The sequence below is a fragment of the Stegodyphus dumicola genome, chromosome 5, assembly GCF_044657685.1.
Source record: "Stegodyphus dumicola isolate Sdum_Otavi_A_Nest chromosome 5, ASM4465768v1".
Taxonomy (NCBI): Eukaryota; Metazoa; Arthropoda; class Arachnida; order Araneae; family Eresidae; genus Stegodyphus; species Stegodyphus dumicola.
Window position 1 is genome coordinate 203,473,673 of NC_140772.1, and position 25,766 is coordinate 203,499,438.

A 25,766-nucleotide genomic window follows, 5' to 3' on the forward strand; every position below is an offset into this window, starting at 1 on the left:
CTTTTATGTATGTTCTAAGAAAGGACAATCTGTGAACTTTATTTTGAGTAATAGAGGGTAATTAACTCTTCTCAAGTTTACGTGTCTGTCTACTGAACTAAAGCGATTATTCGCTTACCAGTTCTCAAGATTTTACACATTTAGCTGTAAATTCTAGGGTTGAACATTCTACAAACGGCAATGACTTTGGAAATGCCACTGCAAATTAATTGTATAATTTAATTATAATGTAACTTCAAATTAATTATATAATATAGTTAGAGATATAATGTAATTGCAATTGTAAATTATAGTTACAATTCAATTGGAATTACATTTTGCTAAATTATGTAAGTATTACGCAAACTTTCGTCCTTTAAACTTGAAAGTAGTTATTATATTGAGCCCTTAGAAAATACTGGTATAAAACTTGTTAATGTAAATTACAAAATAATTACAAAATGTTGTCAAAATACTTTTATTGTATTGATTTAGTTATATTATTCAATAGTGTTAATTACTACTGTATGATATTTATTTTAATTGATAGGAAAATTTATTTTACTTACATTAATATGAGTTTTCCTCATTTTAGCATGGGAGATAAAAATGATGATTAAAACTAATCCACTTTCGTCATGACAACATGGGTGGAGGTAAGCAGAATTTTTATCTATTTAAAATATATTGAAATTCTATCCCATTACATTATCAGGTATATATGTTGGAAAGGTAAAATTTTGTAGAAACATCAAAAGCTTTAACCGCTCGTCGGAAGAGCTCTTCAAAAACAGAATGAATGTTTAAACTTCATAGGAGAGAATCTCTGCAGTGATTTCCTTGCTGCCATGCCATAAATCGCAGAGTACGTGACCTAGGTGCCTTATGTATTTCATCACAAAGTGACTTCACGTAGCTAAACAAATCATGATGCACCACTGGTGTCCAAAAGTTGAGCATGTTCTCTATGCTTATGAATATTTCACGAACCATGATTCGGATGAAACGAAATTTGATATGCTTGAGCAGTGAAGTAACAGAAAGAAAAATAAGGGTAAAGAACAAGTTACAAATTTTGTGAATAAAGATGCTAAACCTTAATATTAGGTTTACCGCAGGAAAACTGCAAATACGTTGACGTAATAGAAATTGAGGAGAAAAACAGTGTTGAGAATTAAATGTAATTCATTATTCTAACCTAAGAATCGTCTAATTTTCACGAAAAAGTCATAAATTTACGAACTATTTAATTATATTTAAGACGAATTGAATTTATCGAATAAATATCCCAGCAGTTTAAGTTTTAGGACAAATGTTAAGGCTGATACGGAAGAATATTAAATTTATAGTGAGCCAACATGCAGATATTCACAAGAGTTTTGGCAATAAAAATAATTATAAAATGTTTAAATTAACATTATTTAATAATAAATGCTGAGGCCCGGAGGCGCAGAGGCAGCACTACATGTCCGGGGTTCGAACCCTGGGCTGGGCAAGGTCGACTCAGCCTTTCATTCCTTGATTTCCATCCTTTGGGTCGATAAAATGAGTACCAAGTTCGCTTGGGGACTAAACACTGGGGGTCCTGCGACAAGCTGACCACTTGTTCAGGGCATATACTTACGCACCCCGGGCCCACGGTCAAGAAAGCAGATTTCGAGGCACTGCAGACCCTGGCTCATTAGGGCTGTTTGCGCCACTGAGTTTAGTTTTTAGTTTTAGTTAATAATAAATGCTATCAGACTGTATTATTGCTGTCATTAAATTCCTACTATTAGCTCACACTCTTCCTATACTTGCTCAAATTTTCAATCGTAAAATACTTTTTATTCATCTACTCAAGTTAAAACACATTTTTTAAAATTTAGTGGATAACACTTGATGTTAATACAGTTTTTTCACATATTAAAGTCTATTCCTACTTATTGATTCCTGTTTATCGGAACTAAAGATATGCTGCTTTTATTAAATATATTATAAGACTTAACAAATAATGACCGTTTATTATGAATTCTCATGTACTGTAAAAATTAATTTTATAAGAACTTATAAATAATAGTACATGACTGTGATAAATGGGATTGTAATATTTAACAAAAACAAGTGACAACAGTAAGACAGAGTTCTAAAGATTTTTAAAGTGCATGGAATTAAAGAACTGCAGTTTTATAGAGTTGGATGAAGCGGATGTAATGTCCCATTAACTTCGCAAAGTTGCACAGCACTGTAGACTGCAGTAAGGACTGTAGCCACTGTAGCACTGTAGATTATGCAATAATATACTTAGGACGAAAACTCTTCGCAGCAAGTCAAGCATATGTCGCCTTGAGTCGTGTGAAATCATTAGATGGAATATTAATTGAAGAAGTGGACTGCTCGAAACTCACTGGAGAGGTTAATAATAAAGCATTACACGAGGTGGATAGAGTGAGAAATTATAGACCACCATCAGTTTCACAAATTAGAAACGAAAAAATTTTAATAATATTAATAAAAATTAGCTAAAATAAAATTTTTTCTGGTTGACCTAAGTAGGAATTGACTTTAAATTTTTTTTATATATGACTTGTTTTTTACATTATGTTGAACAATAATGGAAGTTTATGACGCATAACAATTTAAAAAAATTGAGAATATGAATTAAGTTTTTTGTGATTATGTATTTTTTGACGTTCTAATTAAGGAGAAATATTGATATGGAACATAAATAGAGCCTGATTTAAATGATATTTTTACACTTTTTTCAATTAAAGAGCAAGTACTATCACCTTTATTTCGCATGTGTCAGACAAGAAGAAATTTGTACAGTATGAGTTTATATTTAAATATTTGCTTTTCACAGCAATAGTCAGAATATAGCGTTGTTTCCAAATCATCTGCTTTGCATTCAGACGCTTTTTCTCCAAATCCTTTAGCAAGCGTGTCCCAATTTCAGTTGCATGTTTCTTTCCATTACCGTCATGCCAAAAGTAGCTGTAGATAACAGTAAGACTATTTTTTCTCAATTTATAAATTGTGAAATGGTAGGTGGACAATTTTGATTTATTAAGTAATAAAATTTCTCCATGTAGTGTGGACAGAGCCACTCTCAAATGAAAACATGATACATAAAATGAGAGATTGAGGCAAATTTATCCATTTCTCCGCAGCTATTTGGTTTAATCATGCTAATTACACGTGTTCTGGATTCGTATAAGGGACATTAGAAGCATTTCTTCTTTCCACATCACTGTAATAAAGACACAATCTGAAATGGGTCACAACAAGTGAGTTAAATCACTCAGCAACACTGACACAACTCAGGAATCGTTATTGTTAACTCAGGAAATGTTACTGAAATTGCAGTGCTACCACTATGCACCTGACGTTGACTGACGAGAGAAGGCAAATAATGCAACAGAGATACAACTGCCATTTGTAAATGTGGTAATGAACTAAAATATATAACAGTTTTCCTCTGCAAAGAAGACGATTTTGCAAAGTTGGGAATGATCATAACTCAATCGGAGTTTTTAAATTATGCCATTATTGCAGCATATAAAAAGAAATGTTTCATTTATATTAAAATCATTGCAACATTATCCGATATTCTATTATTGTCCGAAAGGCGTGTGTCTAATGAATCTATAAGACGTACAAACCAAGCTGAATTCCAAATAATTACGAAAACAACGTCTTGAAAACCAACTGATATTCTGTTACAGCTGAATAAAACATAAACCAGGGCTACATCTGGTTTATCTAATGAGATCTAAAATCTCTTTCCTGACTACTAAATATCAATATCAGAAACTCTGTACAAAGTACAAAGCAGTGTCATTTTATTTAATATTATGTACTTCCAACAATATACTTCCAAACTAGCAAACCATCTTCTCTTTACAGATTTATTTCTTTAATGTTAAAGCATTTTTCTCACAGTGACATTTTTACGACAAGAATTATTCGTCAAACTGAATTTGATTCATCACAAAAAAACGTTTTGCCGGAAGATAAACTGCTGCACATCTAGAATACAAAATAATTTCCCTATATCTTCTGAAGACAATTGGTATGGTAATGAGTCTTCCTGTAGCAGCTATTAGGTCTCCATTAAAGTTGCGTGGTAGACACCACCCGAGGACAGTATGAAGATGATGCAAGATGTCAGTCCTACAGAAGGTTGTAAATTTATATCAAAATTATAATTAAATGAAAATACTGGTAGTTGTATAATGTCTGTAGGATTTTGAAATGCTGTACAATCGTTTTATGCATTGTGGTACATTTCAGTTCTGTGTAAGTTGTTCGGTTGTGACACTTGATTTTACCCATCTGAATGATTCTAAGAAACTTTAACGTTTTTTACTATGTATTAGAAAACATCATATGCCTCGGATTATTCAAGGAATTCTGATAAAACATATATGTTACGGTCACCTGTATTTATAAGTTTCCGATTCGCTCAACTTGTTTTGTAATACTATCAAATTGATGAAACTTATACATAGAGATTAATAAATATTTCCCACAGATTAATCCAGATTAATACACCATTTAGTAAATGCTAATTAATTTTGTTCTATTAATCATTTGTTTTGAACGTTTCAAGAATTCTGCTTACCTTTGTAATTTCTAAACTCTTCCATTCTCTATATCACACGAAAAATTTCCATTTGAATTACTAGTAAGTGTATGCAGACATAATTCCCAGATACTATTATTAATCTAAAATGTCTGAAATATTTCGTGGTAAGTAACCAGTATACCTAAAATTTATGATGATATTTTAATGAAATGAATGCCTTAGCACATCCATGATCTTACATTTTGGTATCTGCTTCTAACAGCTAATTATTACTAATTAGTCCTTGTAATCGTAATTAGATTTTATCGCCTTTAGATTTTGACATTGAATCGCGAAGCATCATACATTTGCCCAATGTAGACATTTCGAAAAGAATTATTCTTATTAGTGAGTGAAAATGATGTTGGTAAATGGCATAAAGTTAAGAAACGACGATTATGTGTTAAGGAATGAAGATTATATGTGTTTGAAGAACTTTATTACCCTGTGGCAATTGTTTCATACCAATTCAGGTAGTGTAGCATAGTGCAGGGTTTAAGCTGGAAACAAATGGTTTATGAGGCGTTTGCTGTCAAAAATCTCTGTCCTTATTCTGTTTAAATAGCTAACAAAGCAAAGAAATTTCACGCGAATAATTTAACAACCGGAATTTAAATTCCTTTTTTAATAGCCGTGTTTAGTCCTATATGTCAGTTCTGGCACCAGCAATGTCCCAAATAAACAATCCATGCGTAACTGGTATTCATAGGATGCAAAGAAAAATTATATTTAAGTGACCTCCTTCCAGGCATATCTGGTTTAATTTTGATGATGGATTTCAACGATGAACAATGATATTCGGATCTCTGTACAACTGTGCTGTCCCACTGTATTTAAAATTGTGACCCATGACTATTATCGTCTAAATTAAAATTATTGGAAATTATTCTGATTATTTTCTCTCACTTCCATCACCAATGTATTGAGACCTATCTTCACTCTGTCTTTCGGAGTCTTATGGTATCCTTTTTGATGAACTTTTTTTTGAAGAACTAATCACGGCTGACCATGAAGTTCACACAAGCATAATCTTTCACAAATGTTCGCTATTAACGTCATATTGCATAAATCCAAACGTGATATCCAGCCATTTTGCTAGTACATCATAGCCTTTATTCTAATTAGTACATGACCTTTATCGTAGACTCATTTAAATTTGCCAACAGTCCTTTCTGCAGAACGATCATGTAAACAGACACGTTTAAATTGTTTCATAAACTTGATGTATAAAATTTAGCTTTTTTCTTTGATTAGTTTTTTTCGCAGAACGGGAAACTGGCAGTTAAGTTTTGATTTTGAATGTGTATGATAAAACGGAAATAAAATTCTAGAAATAAAGTTTATTTTATGATAAACTATGATTCCTTTTTCATATGATATCCAAACGTTGTTTGTAAAAGTATCAAAAGAAATTATTGGCATCCAGTCTGACTGCTAAATACATTTATATTTTTACGATATTTCACGTTTATAAGAATTCGAACATTCTTGACCTCTTCCTCTGATTCTTGACTTTAATTTCTTCAAAGTAATGCATCTTTAAGCGTGAATATTCAAAACAGTGAGAATGTAAATACTGCTATGACGCTTTTTGGCTAAATCTGAAATTATCAACATCAATGAACTTTCCCATTTTATTTCATATGATTTACACTTCTTGCATCATATTTTGGAAGCATTATTTAAATAACAATATTTTAGAGAAATTTTCATTTAACCTGATTAATGTCAAAGATCTTGAAGCTTCATATGCAGAATAAATTTCAGTTTCAATTACTTAGGCATTCTTTTCTTTTTTCCTCTTTATAAGGACTGCATTAACGGAAAACTAATTTAGACAAATGCGAAAATCTTGCTTTTGTTGTTATTTAAACGAGTTCTATAAATCCAACTAGAGAGCAGAAACAAGCATAAAACCTTCAAGTGAAAGAAACGCTCTGGTTTTTATAAGCACTATGCATTAAATTCTCGAAAAACGTTAAGTCGCATTAATTGGAGGTTTTCTTTAGTTTCCATTTCGATGAAAAATATGTTTGGAATAAAGGCAATATCTACTTAGGCTTTTGTTTCTTTGCACATGACGCGTTTGTAATGTTATTTGCATATGTGAATGGAAATGCCTTATTCACTGCTAATATCTTCAGCCATGTGTTTTATTATAATGCTGGTTGTAGTTTCTGCATTTTAGTCTGTGGTAAATATTTGATTTTGGGACGAATTACATTCACTTTCCTTCAAACTTTATCCACTCTGTGGTAGTTCGTCATTCTCATTCGAATGCAGCTGTTAAATATTCATTCAGGAATCTGCTCCACTCTGCTTGCACTTTAGTTCATATTGCGAAACGAAGCCATTTGTATATAAAAAAAAATGTTTTTACCCAAAACTTTATTCGAAATTCAATTAGCTATTTTTTTCTTTCGCACTGCAACTGAGCAAAAATCCGGGCTGACGTTCTCTCACCGTAGTGTCTGATAAGGAGCCAGTTGCTTAAAGTAACATTGATAACAATAATATCATCAATATTACTTTAAAAGGAAAATTTTCCATTTAGCACCACTAACTTTTGATAGTTAGTGATCATTGACATGGTATACTGCTTCTCAAATGCATCGAAATTCCGATTTAAAATTCGCATTCATCTGCTCTGTCGGTTTTACAGCTGTAAACCTAAATTCACCTCAGCAAACTGTTCTTAAACAAACGATTTAGCTTAGCTTCACAAACGTTAAGGAGATTGATAGCCAACAGAATAATATATAATTTAAAAAAACCATTAACTAACAAATAAAGTTTATTTGTGCTACAACTTGTAGAATATAACTTAAAATAATACACAACAAAAAACAAACGAGCCACTGCGAGCAAACACAAGAGCTCGCTTGAGCCGCTAACAAATTATAAATTTTACAATATAGTCAATCAAATACTTAGAAGCTGTAAGGAAAATGTTTTCATTCTTCGCCTTTTTCGATTGGTCTTGACGGCAAACATTCATAACATCAAAACTCATTTTTTGAACAGCATACATTCATGCATTTTTGTATGTTCCTGGCAATGTGGAAATCTGACACTGTTAAAGAATACCTGTGTGTGTCTTATACATTATCCAACTTTCATACTATGTGATAGTGTAAACGTCAAATGTTATACAGAGAAATATATTTATAACCTTGGATAACTTCTGAGAATTTTATTCTGTTTGGCTACTTCTCCTTAGAAATATAACAATGTTACTGCTAAAGAATAATTTTAAGAAAACCTATTGTTTTCAACACAGAACTATGTACGAACCGAAGATTTATTAAATTGCCGATGAAAAAATATTAGAATTAATTAATCCTCATGCATTAGGAAATTGGTGAAGCAAACGCAAATTCCCGAAGAATGTTTTACTTTTAATTATTTTCGACTCAATTTTTTTCTAAACGTTTTCCTTATTTTCCCCAAATTAAGCTCCTTGTTACGTACTGTAAAACTGGAGATAAGAGTGAAAACTAAACGTGGTATGTAATTTTATTTTCCAGTTGAGATGAAACGTTGACACAATGCTGTGAATTCGAAATTTCATATAGGATTTCTTGACTTATTTTCCAAATTAATGTTTTCAGAACAATAATCTATATCATGTTTACACACGATGCCAAAGTTAAAACACAAAAGCCACGAAATTTATTTTCTCTGATCAATAATTAATAATAAAGCATTGCTTTTTCTCATCTTGATATTATCCCACGTTATTTTTACTGTTTATTATTAAACTCATTACACTCCTTTTACATAAGCTTAATATAATGTTTAAAGAGTAATTTGTTTTTAATTTATTATGCGCAATTATTTTCTTTAAAAAATTTTATTTCATTTTTATAAGAGAATAGAAAAGCAACTTAAAAAACGTTATTCTTCTCCAGTTAATTAAAATAAGCAATTATTTGAAGAAACACTTAAAAAGGGAAATCTTTTTAATTAAAAGTTTGTTTTGGGCAAAAATCAAAACAAGAAAGTAACTGATAATTTTCGCATTATTTATTGTGTTTAATCTGTCTTCGACTTCTATCATTCACTCCTGACTCGCTCCATACGAACTGACGAACTTTTGCTTTCAGTTTTGATTCAAAAGGTTTCGAAGTACTGATAAAATCATTAGTTAGGGAAAAGTAAATGTAGTAACTTCAAATTTTAAAGGAACTGGGCCCGTCAGTAGCTTAGTAAAACTCATAACTAAATAAATCACTTTACACAAAAACTCAAAAATTGACTGTATACTAAAATTTATTAATTACTCAAAAAGCCGCATAGTTTGTTCACATCTCTCGGCGGCGTCTCAGAACACACTCAAACTCAATACAAATGGCCGCCAGGTGGCGCTATAAAACCATCAGCGTCATCGTTTTAGAACACAAATATTACATATTTTTCACAGATGGCGCCTCTGGTGTCAACATTCACCCGGCCTTGAATGTTACATTCAACAATAAATTTAGAACACAAGCTATAAAATACAAACACAACGTTGTAAGGTAATAATTATGACGGTTATAAAATTGTACAAACTCAAACTTGATAATTAACTACAAATAAAATTTAAGTAACTGAAACGTTTTCATTAACAAAAGGCAAAGGTACAATTTTTGTCATTGGCCTTTTGTAGGTTCCATTTTTATCTTTAAGTGTCACAACTCGAATAATATTATATTGACCTGGATGGGTTTTAATAATTCGTGCTAAATGCCACTTTAAAGGAGAGTAATTATCCGAGTCTTTTACTAAAACTAAATCTCCTTCCTTCATTTCTACTTTTCCTTTATACCATTTAGGTCTATTTAAAAGCTTGTTTAAATATTCAGACGACCATTTTTTCCAAAAATTTTGATTTAATTTCTGAACCATTTGCCGTCTAGTTATCCGATTTATAGGAATCTCTGTAAAATTAGGTTCAGGCAATGCAATAAATGAACCAATAAGAAAGTGATCAGGTGTCAATGCCTTTACATCATTTAGATCATTTGATATGGGACAAAGAGGGCGAGAATTAAGTACATATTCAATTTAAACAATTAGAGTATAAAATTCTTCATAAGTTAGAATTGTTTTTCTCACCATTCGTTTCAAGTGATATTTAAGGGATTTCACACTAGCTTCACATAAACCTCCAATGTGAGGAGTAGAGGGAGGATTAAAGTGTCAATTTATGCCTTCAGTAGCCAAATAACCTTTGATTTCTTCCTCACTTTTATCTTTAAATAAAGATTTTAAAATCGCTCTTAATTCTCTGTGAGCACCCACAAAATTTCTGCCATTATCACTGAAAATATCTGAGAGTTTACGTCGCCTGGCAATAAAGCTATAAATGCTGCACTTGTTAAATCATTTACAATTTCAAAGTGCAAGGCCTTCGTAGTGAAACATACAAAAATAAATACAAATACTTTTTACCTGTTTACTTCTACCTACAAAATTTTTTATCACAAGTGACCGCGGAAATCGAGTCCTGTTCTAGCAAAAACTCTTGATATCGTCACACTCGCAGCTGGTAAATCAGCCATCTGTTGCTGCGCAGACGTAGAATTTATCTTTTTACAAATCATACAATTAAATATAATTTTTATAATTACATTTCTTGCAGAAACAATCCAAAATTTACTCCTTATAAGTGATAGGGTTGTTTCAGCACCTGCATGGAAATAAAGAACATGAAAATGATTAATCACAATTACAGTAAAATTATGTTTATTTGGCAGAATCATAGAATGTTTTGTCATTTCACATAAGTCACTGTTTTTCCGTCTGCCACCCACTCTGAGTACTCCATCATGATCTAAAAATGGACACAAACTCAATAGTTTACGACTATTAAGAATAGGAGCACCCTTTTTCTAAGCACTGGATTTCTGTCACAAATGAAGTCCTTTAAACGTTTTTCACAATACACAATAACGCACTAGAAAGTTCACTGGTTGTCAACGTTCCGCGTGTAGCATGCAATGGATGCCTGGTGTTATGCAAGAATCTTTTGCACTAAGCCACTACTCTTAGCAATTTGTTGTAAGATGAACAATTATTGATGACATCTAATGGCTCATAAGTGTTAATAAGTGCACATATTTCATTTAGTGCTGGTGGTTTTAATTCGCGAAGATACGGTTCTTCGGACTCCTCAAGTATATCATCTTGGCACTTAGTCATCACAAGTTGAAGAAGAAGTAGGGGACCATACCACCACAGTTCACACAGTTGAAGTTTGACCGGATCAGCACCTCTTGATATGAGATCCGCAGGGTTCTGTTTAGATGGGACGTGATGCCACTGTCGCACCTCCGTCATTTCTTGAACCACCGCAACTCGATTAGCAACAAACGTTTTCATACAACAGGGCTCCTATTTCAGCCAAGCCAAGACTATCGAAGAGTCACTCCAGAAAAATACATTATTCGCATTAAGTTTCAGAGCAGATATTACTCGAGTCATTAACTTCGCAAGCAATACAGCTGCGCATAACTCTAATCTTGGTATGGTAACTTGCTTTATAGGAGAAAGGAAACTTTGAATTTACTTGTTACCACTTCATTCGCGCACTGAAATGTGTATTCATCATCAACATTAACTGCAAGCTTCGGATTGTTGCTACACCATTTGTGCAGAGTCATAGTTGCACTTTTTAAAATTTCAATTAATTCACGCTGTAGCTCTTTTGCCGAATTCAATGAACTGGACCCTGTTAGAACATCATAGTTTTAACTGAACCATTAATTGACTCTTTCCACAAAATTCTATGTAGCTGCCGTTGAGTAGGATGAATCGATATCATTCGGTACATCTTTTTGATATCCGCTGTAAAAGCATAAATATGTTTTCGGAAACGTACCATAATTGAAAACAAGTCCTCTTGAATTACACCACCATTATACTGAATGGAATTCAGTGAATTACCTTTTGACGTTGCAGTCGAAGCATTGAACACTACTCTCAAAGGTGTCGAACTTTTCTCAGGGCGATAAATACCAAGGTGTGGAATATAATATTTCCCCTTCATCTTTCACTTTAGTCATGTGACCTAGTTCACTGTATTCATGTAAAAAATCAGAGTATAATAATAAGCAATTTTCATCCTTACACGAGTCCACAACGAGTTCAACCTCTTAAGCAAGATTTGTTTCGAATTCCCTAAACACATTGGATCTTCCTTAAACGGTATCTTGACTACATATTTTCCAGGTTCAGTCCTGTAATAGTTTTTGAGAAAATGCTGTTCACAAATTTCTGCTTCTTTACTCTTAGAAATCTGAAATTCACAAATTTCTCTTTCTACGTTTTTGATTTCCCAAAACTCTCTTACTGCTCTTTCTAACTCCAAATTATCTGTAATAAGCCCACAATGTAATTTACTTTCCCCTTTAGCAGGAAGAGTCCCACTTACAACATAGCCGGAAACACAATTTTGTAATCAAATTTGAATCCTGAAGGGAAATTTGACCTGGTTTTAAAAGCTCATAGAAATGTTCTGCACCTATCAGAAATTCAATTGGGCTTGGCTCAAATAATTTGTCATCTTCTAAACTGATATTATCTAAAGATGAAACATTAATTTCAAGAGGCCCAGAGGGCGTATATTCTGTTATTTAAGGAACCACTAAAAATTTAAACTTAAATCGAAACTCTTGTCTCTATTTAAAATAGTGCCCACCAGCGGCCGAGCGGTAAAGTCGCTGAACACTGGTAGTTCGGTCCGAGGTTCGAATCCCGCGAACGGGCTGGCTGCATGGGCGTTTTCGTGGTTTTCCCCATGTGTAACGTGTATACGAGCCAGTTTCCCTTAGAAAGTCCTCCACGAAAGGCATCCCTCCCCTTAGGCAGATAGCCCTAGTGTGCTTTGCCATAATTGAATACACCACCTATTTAAAATAGTTGCACTAACTCTAGATTTATATTCAAAGACAAAGTATTTATTCCTTAAACAGAAATGTTGTTCTTTTCTCCCTTTAATTGAAGCAAATCTGCTAACCTTTTGCTCATAAAATTTGAATTAGCGTCACCATCTAACAAACCTCTAACCTTAAAAAAGTTACCCGATGCATCTTTAATTAAACAAACAAAACTGCTGAGTAAGACAGCTTTTAATTCATTCGCGAGATTGCGCGTTGTTGATAATAAATTTTCATCAGTACTCGTTTTAGCTTGCAGAGGTTCAAATGATGGAGCCGAAGCGTCCAAATTCGAGGGAATATTTTTATTTTCATGACTCACCACCTGCTCAACTATGTTTATTTTTTGTTCGTGAGAGAAATGAAGAGTCACGTGATGTTTCTTTTTACAAATACCGCACGAGAATTTATTGCTGATGTTTCTTTTTACAAATACCGCACGAGAATTTATTGCTGCAATTAATCACCTTATGATTTCCTAAACAGTTGAAACATAGCTGTTTCGATTTCACTAGCCTAACTTTCATGTTTTTATAAACAGGGCATTTGTACAAAGGATGAATTTCATTGCATGATAAAATACATTTCGAATTTTTTACATCAGTTAGAAAAAATTTGACATATGTTTAGGATAGCTGTTTTTATTACTTAACCTAGAATTATCCACTACAGGTTTTCCCTTTGATGTATAATATAAATCTATCTCCTTCGCCAATTCTACAGATTTAAATCAAGAATTTCCTTGCCTTACATTTATAAAACACTTAACTTATTTATCAAGTGTTTGACATATTTTATCAGAAACCATTAATTGTTTTAATGTTTCAAAGTCATTTACCTTTCTCAGTTTCAAATAATAATCCCAACTCGTGGTTAATCTAGACGCGAACTGCACATAAGTTTCATTTGTCATTCGTTGTGTCTTCCTAAAATTTTCTAAACACATTTGTGGGGATGGTTCGAATTCTCTTAGCACTATTTCTTTAACCTTCGAATAATCTCCTAATTCGTCGTCTTTAATGTATGTAATAACATTTGTGGCTTTTTCTCCCAACAAATTTAGAAGAATTTCCGATTTAAATTTCTCTGGAACACTTTTTGAAATGAACGCCCTTTCTAACGATGAAAAGAAATAACTCCAACCTTCCGTTCTAATTGGAATTTTAGTTGTTAATGTGCGTATACTTTTAATAAGAGCTTCAAGAGATTCTACATTTTCTCTTTTCTCATATTCTATGAGGTTTTCACTCTTTGATTCTGCTCGCAACTTCGCGAGTTCTAGTTCCGATTTCACTCGTTCTGTTTTCAATTTCTCAAGTTTGAGCAATCGATTCTCGTCACTTTTCCTTTCGTCTATAATATTATTAGCTATACCTTCAACTAATACAGGATCCTTCTTATAGCTTTCACTCTTTTTAATTATATCAGTTAAATCTGATATAGTTTTCGCTTCTGAAATGTCTAAATTCAGCTCTACAGCAATACGCTGATAATCTTCTTTTTTTGCACTTTTAAACATTTTGAATCTACTTTTTCAATTACACAGTTATTACAATTAAGGCCACGTACCTTTTATATAAGAGTAATCTGCTAATTTTCCTTCCACGACACTTGTCTTCCGACTTTGACACACAATTCGTACTCCAGCTCGGTAAGGACCAACAATGGGCTCGTCAATAGCTCAGTAAAACTCATAACTAAATAAATTACTTTACACAAAAACTCAAAAATGGACTGTATACTAAAATTTATCAATTACTCAAAAAGCCGCATAGTTTGTTCACATCTCTCGGCGGTATCTCAGAACACACTCAAACACAATACAAGTGGTCGGCAGGTGGCGCTATAAAAACATCAGCGTCATCGTTTTAGAACACAAATATTACATATTTTTCACAGATGGCGCCTCTGGCGTCAACATGAACTTTTAATTTTTGTAAAAATTCTTTTTCCTTTACTAGTAGAAATTACACTATATGTGTAGTTAAATCCGTATGTTGAAGGAATTTTTTTAATTTGTCTAATGGCATTTTGAAACAAAAAGTTAAATGGAATGGACTCACAGAAGTTTGCTTTTGAGAACAGTTTACACTAACATCGTTATCCGAATTACTTTCTATACATTCCACAGTTTGGTTCATATTAATGAATCATTTCCTTTAAAACTCCAAAGTGGTCAGCTTTGTAAATCATAATAGCCACGTTTCTGTATGGCTTATAATTTGAAATATGTTGCTGTCTCTCTTCTTAGAACTAAACTGGTGTTCAACGTTAAGAAAATTTGTATATTTATCGGTATAAATGTACTCTGTGAAAGGTATAAATTATGCTTCCTAACAAAAACCTGAAATATTTACTGTCGAATATGCAAGCCTACTTTTGCGTGGGGTGGGGTATTTATGGAAACGGTAGTTAAAAACGCACGTGACATTTTCAGCATTTCGTCCTTTCGCACACCTCAGCGACTTCTATGGTGTTCTTTTGGAGCGGGTTGAAATTCAAAGGCAGACATTTAAATTGAGTAACCACTGTCGTTTGGATGACGGAATGAAGTGACAAATGGTCCCTAGAGTGAAAGCAGGGCAGTGTGATAGAGACGTGAATGTAACGTTTAGCGTCATAGGCACCTTATGGAAACACTTTAAGGATATACGAGTAGAATTCATAAAAAAAAAAACCTAGGTAAGGTCATCCAAAAGCGGTCATGACAAACGAAGACTGATATGTTTTGGTTTTACCGTGTCGTAACAGGAAAGCAACAGCTTTTAACCTCTCTTGTAACTCTCCTAACACATCTTGTGCAGATACAGAGTTTTACAAATTACTGTTTTCAGAGAGGTACAGAAAAGACACCTGTTTGAAGAAAAATTACACTGTTTTCATCCCGTTTACTGCTCCCAAAAGAGGCTATGTTTAACATGGTGCTGAAAGCATCAACTTTGTGCCAAGCATTATCTGGGGAACTGTTCTCTTCACGGTGGGCCCTAATTTAGCCTAAGCGTTGGATCTCCGTAACACTTTTTCTGGAAAGAACCAGGGATGAGTTACATATACTTCAACATCCAAGAATGGGACTAGTATAGTAGTGAAAGTTTCATGGTGTGGAAAGTATCATGTTGGGCGGGCACATTGATGCTCATGTCTTTGGCAGGCTCTCTATGACTGCTGCGGGATATAGTAAAGGGATCTTAGAGCCCTCTGTTCGCCTTTTCAAGGATGCAGTTGATCCTCAGTTTATTTCATGGACGAAATATCTCGTCCACGAAGGGGTAATCTACTAGATAATTGTCTGGAAAGTGAGGATATTAGTCAGATTCTTTAGCCAGCCAAACCAATTATCCTGTAGAATATTTTCAAGATTGTATTGGGATGGCAATTGGAGCTCACCTTCCTCCCTGCCCGAACTATGCAGAACCTGAAAACTACACTGCTGCAGGAGGTGGACTGGAGCAATGATTCATAAACTGCTTCATTTACACATCAAGTCACGTTGTGAGAGCTGTGTGACTGCTGGAGGGACACTAAAGCCCATTATGTGTTAACTGTATAACGTTAGATTTTAAGGGATTCAAAGGGCCTGGGTTCGAATTGCGGAGAAGGCATGGTTGTAACTGTCCGTTCCCTTCATAGGAAAGACGATGGTGGCCCACCTATTAGATGCCTCCATAATAAAGAGACCACCTCATCCGGCCTTGTATAGATTAATGGACTGAGTTACATTTGTAATTGTTCACAATTTGCCATTGGAAAAAAATATCCTATATATTTTTAGATGTTGAAATTTAATATCATTACACCAAACAGTGTAAAAAAGGGATTTTCTGGGTATAAAATAAAACAGTGTAGAGAATGGAAGAAAAGTTTCGAACAATTGCCCAAAATTGAGAAACAAATTTACAAATCTTATACAAGTTTAATTTGAAAAACATTTTTTAGTTCTATCGCTTGGTGTAATTAGTAATATTCTGATATTGTTTATTTTGTTCGTTAAATGGCCATATGTGCGAAAAATTGTTTAAAAATTAAATTTAACTTGCGTAGAAAATTCGATTTGGATAGTTTGTTGGGAAATAGGTTAGGAAAAAAAAAATAATAGCTGAGCGCTTTTTATAATAGCCATTAGTTTTGCACCACTACAAGGACAGAAAGTGGAGGCCATTTCATTATGGAAACACTTAATAGGTGGCCACCATTGCCTCCTATGAAGGAACGGACACTTACAACCATGCCTTCTCCGGTTTTCGAAACTGGGCCCATCGCTTTAACAGCCAAAGTCGCTAACCACTATACCGCCTGGGCAGCAGTGGTTTAGAAGCAGATGACAGACTTTTGATCATAGTGAAGAACCATAAGTGAACTAGTAAAAAAAAGCATTATAAATATACTTAAATGCAAATAATTCCTCATCTAATTGACCTAGACTAAACATATCAAGTTCACTAAAAGAATAAAAGTTTTATGCACTCTGCGTATAAATTAAATTTTGAAAAATTAATTACTAATATTTTACTAATAATACTCTAATATTACTTAAGGCGCACAGACTGTTCCAATGGAAAAATCGTGTTGCAAAGAGTTTATGAAATGAGAGTTTGCTTTTAAAATTAAGTATGTCAGATTTAGAGAAACAAATTAACTTACAAAATTTAAAACTGTTAGTGTTCTTATTAATTAACTGAGCAAATTGAATGTTATAATTAATCAAACAATTTGGTATATAGCAAGAATTTAGAATAAGATTTAATTAATTTAATTACTACACAACCTGATGAAATATGTTATATGGACAGTATGGCGTTAAGTAATTCATGAATAAATAATATACATAATAATCTACATAACTCCTTATCCCACAGTTCAGGAAATCGTACATTTTCTCCGCAAAATATTCTTAGCTTACACAATGATGGTGCTATTCTCTTGCTAGAGTATTTAGAAAAATTATCAAATTTTCGCTAAGTCTGAATGAAACAACAACAAAGTCGTAAGAAGCTTAAAAGTAACCTTTTTATTTAAATAGATTTTATAAGATATATACACTCTTCTGCTACTATTTCACTAACTCGTAATGATATAAAATAAAATAAAACAAAGTAATTCTGACATTGAATAGCTCTCAAGGACCTCACAATTAAATACAACTAAAAGCTGGCTCTCTAATTCTACCGGAGAGTCAGAATAAATTGTCAACAGCGATAGAACGCAAAGCCGAATAATTACAACTATCAGAGCAGCAGCAGACTAACGCGTAGCGCGGACGCGATTCAAGAAATACACTCTATCTTAAAATACAAGAACCTCTGAAATACTGGTTACTCATTTGCATTCTGGTAAGGATGCAAATGAGTATAGTGGTTAGCGACTTTGGCTGTTGCAGCGATGGGCCCGGTTTTGAATCCCGGAAAAGGCAGGGTTGTAAGTGTCCGTCCCTTCATAGGATTCTGTAAAAGAGAAGTTATAGTAAAGGCTGAAATCATAACTAACGGATTAATTAACGTAAAATTCCCTACATGTTTTATACAGCTCCTCGACATAACTTGTTATATTATATAATTTCTGTGTACTCTCATTCAATTTCTTCAAGCAGTGCAACAAACTCGATAATTCAGAACTTCTCCCAGCTAAAATTTACTATTTTGATTGTAATTTCAATAACGTTATGCATTTGGAAATTTTGACCACATATTTACAGCAAATATGCTACTAATAAGTATTCGTGAGTTGTATAAAATTACTTCGGGGTCACGACTTTGAGACCAGTGAACTAGACCGGAATCCCGACTCGCCTCGCTTCGAACCGTTACAGATTTAGTAACGTTCTAAAGCTGAGCTACTTCCTATCGCAGTAGAAGTTTCTCGTCAAAAATATTTTTCATAATTATTTTAAGAATTTTTGAACATGTTTAAGAATTACAGTTTTCAGGAATTTTGCAAATGTATTAGCCAAATATTACTTACGCTTCTGATCCAAAATGATTTTGCCGAATAGTCTAATTTGTGTATCCTCTGCAGACAAGTGCTATGCATTTAAGTATTAGTAATAAAAGGATTGTGCCGGATAGAACAGGATAGGAATAAGCATACTGAGCACCAGGACTTAACCAGTACCAGAATACAGGTACTGTCCCGACAGCATATTTCACAAGTGCACATCTGTGTAGCAACCAAGGGAGTGGCTTCTAGGATGGACCATTGAGCATTCAGTAATATTTCTGTCATGCCACATCACCTTTCGCACGCTTTAAGATTTAAGCAAGATGGTTGAAAATATTTTGCCACGCAAATTTCTGTACATCGTCTATTTCTTCTCAAAATTTTCATTGTGAAGTTAGATCAAATATAAGCAGTAATGAAGTTTTCACTACCTGGTTGAAAGAATTTGAAATAACTTCAAACACATGTCGGATACTCCTAAAAAATATTCATGCGAAATATTACATAATAAGTGATAAATAAGACAAAAGAAATATGTGATACATATCTGAGCCCAAATGCTATCTTTACATAAAACTATGCATATGAGATAAATATTTACACTAGTTATATATGTAAATAGAGGTCAGCATTTTTTATTGCAGTCTATATGAAAAAGATGTTCTATAATAATAGCCAATGCAGAATTTTATTCAAAGTGAACTTCACTAATTTGCATTCGTAATTCATTAATTTGCATTTAGTGTGTTAAATTTTACATTTAATAACAGCTCCTAAATACACAAGAAATACTACACAAGAAATGCTCATCAAACAGAATGAATTTATCTATTAACAACGACTATATTCAATTTATTCACATATAACTTTTAATGTTAACAGTGGATATAATCAGATCATACACAATATGTATTCTGAATCTTACACTTTCAAAATCAAAAGAATGCATTCATTGTAACACTTCCAGTCCTTCTCAGCTCAATAAAAAATAAAAAATAAAAAAACTATACACATGAATTCTCTTAATCAACATTTGTTAGTAAATGCATAATATTCGAGGCTAATTGTAGCTTGAGTCATTTTCTCGGTGTAAAGAGCGATAATATGCCGTGAACATCAATCCAAATATCAATGCGTGATAAAAATCGCGAAAGTGAAATGTCAGCGATTAATTAAACACATAAAACGAAAGCACTGCGAGAGTTTCTACTTTTATGCCATACATTTATAACTGCGAAACAAATGCAAATTAAAACGTAAAGAACATACGCTCACATGCACGAAGATTTAGCGTCACAAGAGCAAAAGTAACTCATTGGTCTATTTTCGAAAACCCTCCTTCAGTGGCTACCTTGATGTGCACTTGTTAAATATGTGTCCCGAGATGCCACAAATCCAATGAAGCATTTCTATAGAGGCTTTGTGCTATCTTCTTAAAACATTTTCTCGCAGTTATTCAGAAGAGCATGTATACTAAAATAATGACGAATTATTTTGTTACGATTATTGCTCACAAATATCTTGACTCTGTTCCAAAAGGTTGACAGGCAATAGGTTTTGTGATAAAATTTTGTATTACTTTTCGAAATTGGAGTTCGTTTGTTGTTGCTCCAATGCTGCCATGTGCTTGTATGAATGGACGTTAAAAGAGGTAGTTTTCTGGTATTCCTCTTCCGCCGCAAACATAGTTGTCTGAGGAAGAGACATTTTTCTCATAGTAGTAGACGGAGAAGAATCGTGTCCAGGCATGAACTGATTTAAACCGAAGTTAATGAAACGCCTTGTAGAGACACAAGGTTTATTTTGAAGCAAAGGTCGTGAAAAATCAGCAATACCCTAGCCGGAACTCGAACCTCGGAACTCTTAAATACGCGCCGAACTTGCTCATTACACCACGAAAGCATGCTAAGAAGGCGGGAGAAATACCTTATATACACCCCCTTTTAAAGAGCGACTGGAGATTAGGGAACCCACTCTCCAAATCCTGGTGGGGGAGAATTATCATCCACCGCCTTTTTTAGTTCGGCGCCACTGAAGAAACATTAGGTTATTTGGAAGCAGAGGTCATAAAAAATAAATAATGCCCTCGCCGGGACTCGAACTGCAAACCTCTCGAATACGCTTTGAGCATGCTGACCATTACACCACGAAGGCATTCTAAAAAGGTGGGAGAAATATTTTATAGCCTTTAACAGTTAAAGGCAGAACGTAGTAGTTTTCAAGAAATTTCTAAAATATGTATGAGTCAAACTGGTCTGAAACTGTATCTGAGTGAAGCATTCATAATAATTCTCGTTCGTTGCTTTTTTATGTTTCTTTAACGGAAACAATCGATTGTTTTTCATCTGAATAAAACAACTAAGTGTATTTACTACGAAACATAACTCTTTCTTAAGAAGAGTCTAAATTAATCAATGCTTTGTTAAGTAGACTTCAAATTACATTTCTTTACTCGCATCTCAGTAAGACGTATTAATCGATCATATAAATGACAAAACAATGCGCCCAGATGCGACATGTATTTCTTTTTTTGCATAAAAGTGAAAACCAGAATCATTTTTCAATGTCACATCTTTTTCCATTCCAAATACCGTAGTTATATGAAAAATGATTTATACAATGACATTTGCAATAATAAAAATAAAAGGGTAAAAAGATTAAGTATGATTTATATATTTTCTTGTAGAAAAAACATGTCCACATATGAGCCTTGAAAATAGCAATCAGTGATGAAAATCAACGTAAACATAGATCTTCAGATACTTATTGTTCACTTCAGATTGCTATCACAGTTCTCAAGATACTAATCATAATAAATGCAATTTATTAACAGTAATAAACTGCAAATAAATTTTGCATGTTTCGAAAATTGCAAAGTGCTTTACAGTAAGTAAAATGTTTAAATATTCTACATGTATGCTGGTAACCTTGTACGATCTGTCCCTGTTATTCCATATAAACCAAATTAGATCCTACAATTCTCCCACAAGCGTGAATAAATTACAAGCACAGAAGATGGGTGAAAATAACCCTTTATTCAAGTTAAATAATTAACAGAAGGGCACAATCTTCGCGCTTTACAACGGCACCTTCAACTTGCAGTGAAATTAAGCGTAGAATATAATTAAAGTCAAATCTAAAATAAAATAGGTCTGGATTAACTCGTTAAATTGCGCCTAACAGGTTGATTCAATAAAATCATAACAGGCGTGACGATAATCCGAAATAGACAAGAGGCTAGCATAACAACGGTATAGCAACGAAACGTTCTCCGGCTAGCAAAAACACTCTCTGAATAAATTCAGAGATTCACCCATTCAAATACTCACTCCACTTAACTTGAAATTTGCATCCTGCCTAGAAAATGTAAAGTATTAGATCCCTGTATGATATATAAAGAAATTAAATAATGAAGAATCTGCATAAATGTATGTATGTTTTTCGCATGTGATAAAACAACGGTATCTAGACCAATCAAATTTTGAATAACGTAATTCTTCACCGAATATAGACATTCGGAAGCCCTATTTGGAATTTGTTTTATTATTGACTAGCCGCTACGCTGCCAGCCCTAGTCTGGCCTTTAAATGTACCAGAAAAATGCCTAAACGGAACACCAAACATTAAATTTAAAAACTGCACGGAATTTTACTCTACAGATTAACCAACTTTCCGTTTCAAAACCTTAAGAATTCAAATAGTATAAAAGTAAGTTAATAACTTTGTTTCCTAAAAAATCATGCTAAACTTTTCAGTATCTTGAAAACAGTGAAATAAGCAATACATATTTTATCTCATATTTTCCACAGTCAGCAGTCCAGTATGCAAAGCACTGAAGGAAAAACTGTTGTCAAAACCACATTTCTAAAAGCCTGAAACTATTCAAAATATAATATAGAGAGATAATCAGAGAGATAATACCTTAGAGAGAAATAACTAGAAATTTACTTCATAACGAATTATAGATACTCATCGATCAATCGGGATCATTTCTTACTAGTTTTCAACTGAAATATTTTCAACTCTGTGAGTGCATGTATAAATGTATTCCCAAATAAAGCGATTGGTTTTTGGGCAAAGATTCGCAATTGAGCATATTTACTTTTCAACAAGTACGAATAAAAGCTAATAAAACACATCCCAATATTTGAATAAGTTTTATGTTACATTGTAGATTAATTATCTCTGTTTATGCATTTTCTGGTGCGATATTTATGTTTGTTTTTAATGATAATGAAAACAATGTAAACTCTGACTTCAAATAAGTAAATTTTTTTAAATCTTTGCAGCACCATATTTTCAGGAACCACGCAACTGGAATGCATTCGAGCATGAAATTGCTCTGGGGACCTCATGCATCCAGTTTGGTGTAAACTGAGATATTCATTCATTAACCAGAGAACATTCGGAGGTCCTGTACAGGTCTTTTAAGGTCCTGTAGAAAATTACAGTTATAACGAACATTTGTTATAATAAAAATAAATTTTCTATATTATAGAGTTATTAGGTTATTTGAAGCAGAAAACACGAAAATTGAGCAATGCCTTCGCCATGACTCGATCCTGGACCTCTCGAATACGCGCCGAGTGTGCTACCGTTACACCAGGAAGGCATGCAGAAAGGAGAAAATACTTATATAATTCCCCTTTTTTAAAGATTGACTCGAGATTAGAATAACCATTCGCCAAATCCAGGTGGTGAAAAATCAGCATCCACCACCCTTTGAGTTCGGGCCCCACTGTAGATCTTTTAGGTTACTTTCGAAGCAAAAGACATAAAAAAAGAGCAGTGCCCTCACTAGGACTCTAACTTGGACCTCTCGAATACGCACCGAGTGAGCCTGGTCTGCATTAGTGTGCGACGCGTAAACGAATTTCGGATTTTGGCCGTAACTCCGCAAACAATCAAATGAAAGACATGAAATTCATACTATAGAAGCATAATATAGTACTTAAATGATGAGGAAAGTATAGCAGCAAAAAATGAATAAGACGCATACAATATAGAACAAACAGAAAAGTGCTTTATTTACAAAATGACGTTGGAACAAAAACATTGTCTGCCCCGTCTGCCCCAAAGAAAGAGCAACAAACAAAAGACGCTTAATATGACCTTCCCTAACTCATATTTGCGTTACACTATCTGTCAATACTCAACACCAGATTATCTAACAGTTCTTGGGGTAAGAGTTCCCATTCTTCAATCAGCATGTGTTTGGACAGGTGGACTGGTGTTCTACGAACGGTCAGATAGTGCCGACAATATCCCACACATATTCAAAGGGATTTAAACTAAGGGAGCATGCTGGAAGATCCATTCTATGGATTTCTTTACTTAACAACATGAATCCTTAACAACATGAATCATATGTGCCAGTGCATCATCAAACATAAAACAAAGTTGAGACCAATGGTACCCTGAAAAAGACGTACTGAGAGGATAACTTTAAGTAATAAAGATATCGCCGGTAAGTGAACCTTCGTTGAAAGTATACAGCACCATCCGTCCGTTCATCATAATGTCTTCCAATACAAGCACGCCAAAAACATCTCAACGGTCTCTTTCACTGATGTTAGTGGGATGAAAGAGCGTGCCACTATTTTTCTCCATATCAAATAGCACTGAGTATAGTTTGCCAAACTGAAAAAGCTCTAATAGGTAAAGAAAAGGAGATATCATTGATCAGGTGCCCAGCCTTTGTGCTCTATACACCATTTAAACGGTGGCGCCATTGGGTTGCTGTCAATGGTAGGTAGGTACCGCGCGGTCCACCCTCCTGGCAAGCCCAAGCTTGCCCTATGGTTTTTCTAGACCGACTGTCAATGATATGCAGTGCTCAGAACTGCGGAAGAATAATCCACCTTTATGATGTCGTCTGACCACAGTAAACTGGGGCACCGGTCACCCGCTTCCCGTAGCGCGACTGCTCAGCAATGATGCCCCCTATCTGGTACGGACCTCTTTTCGCCTGCAAGCTATTATATGGGTCATCAGTCACAATTGGGTTTCTTTGCCGACCACCACAAACCTTTTTTTATAGGTTTTATAGGTTTATCTGTCATTTCGAAGGCTAGCCTAACTCGTAAAACATCACTTTCATCAATTCCAAATTATTGGGCGACAGACTTAAACTACTGCCCTCCTGAAGCTTGCTAATCATTTTGCTACGTGCAAAGGTGCTCTAATATTTTCTTGTAGCCATACTGCACGTACAGTTTCACTTGCAGAAGAATGTCTGCCAAATTCGCCTTTCTTTCTTCTTTTAAGTTCTCTTGCGCTGCTCGCTCTGACTCCTTGCGTTTTTGGTGTCCTCTGACGTCATGATGCAGATATTTGCATATGCATCACCTTTCTACTGAGTTGGCGTTTCATTGCACTGTTCGCAAAAAGCCCTTTTCAACATCTTCCTGGTTTTATTTTGAAAGTTGAAAGATGAATTTGTTTTTCAAGTTTTGCATACTTTTGTATGAAAACCTTGAATTCTGCTGTAAATTAGTAGCCTTTTAAAGAGATCAAAAATTATCTCTGAAATTGAAGAAGCATTACAATTCAAAAGAGGTATTCAAATTTTCGTAATCTGATGAATATTTGTTTTTGTTGTATTTTTTCTTGAATCTTATATTCTTTAAAGAAACGTTTTATAAATGTAAAGCAATTAAAATCTTGCTTTTCCCTGCACTCCAACAAAAACATAACTTTCCTCTTTCTAAAGAAGACGCTTTTATCGTTTATATCAGGAAACTGTAGCATATGGAGGTCAATTATGCCAGTCTGCGCAGCTAGTCTTTGCAATTTTAAAATTGTCACCAACATAACATTATTGTCCATCGAGAACGTTTCTTCCTCTGCATGCAGTTCCAGTAAACGGTCACTGCCTTTCCTCAAAACAGTCATCTTATTTTTGTGTGCAGCAAAGACAGACTCAAAGTTGCTTCTCATATTTTTCCCTCATTAGTTTAAAGAGTCTATTTTGAAGAAGTTGCGTTTTTTTTCATAGTTTAACATTTTAAGGCATCATTCAAATAGTCATAAGGATACATATTTAAATATTCTTCTTCGTACTTCTGTTTTTCATGATCTTTTTCCTCCATTGCTCAATTTTTATCACGATTTACGATCAATGATTGAGTTAGTGTCGCTGAATCAGACGCTGAAATGGATTTCTTAGCTATATATTTTTCCCTCTGCATGTGTGTGTATGTCTGTGTGTGAGCGCGTGTGGTGGTTAGTTTATCTGGCAAAGTAATGGAATAAACATTATTTTGCTCAAAGTACTTTTCGAACTTACCAATTCATGCTTAAAAGAAAATTTCGCAGGAATATGA

At 33.9% G+C, this 25,766-nt stretch overlaps 1 protein-coding gene and 1 long non-coding RNA gene across 5 annotated transcripts in view; one reads left to right on the forward strand and one right to left on the reverse strand.

Annotated features, from left to right (window-relative positions):
• Positions 1–25,766, reverse strand: part of LOC146997391 (uncharacterized) — a 278,511-nt gene that overhangs the window by 165,718 nt on the left and 87,027 nt on the right. The gene's annotated exons all lie outside the window — the stretch shown is intronic.
• Positions 1–25,766, forward strand: part of LOC146997392 (uncharacterized) — a 202,947-nt gene that overhangs the window by 139,076 nt on the left and 38,105 nt on the right. The window contains exon 3 of the long non-coding RNA XR_015041391.1: positions 575–635. This is a non-coding gene — a long non-coding RNA (uncharacterized LOC146997392). The remainder of the gene's footprint in view (positions 1–574; positions 636–25,766) is intronic.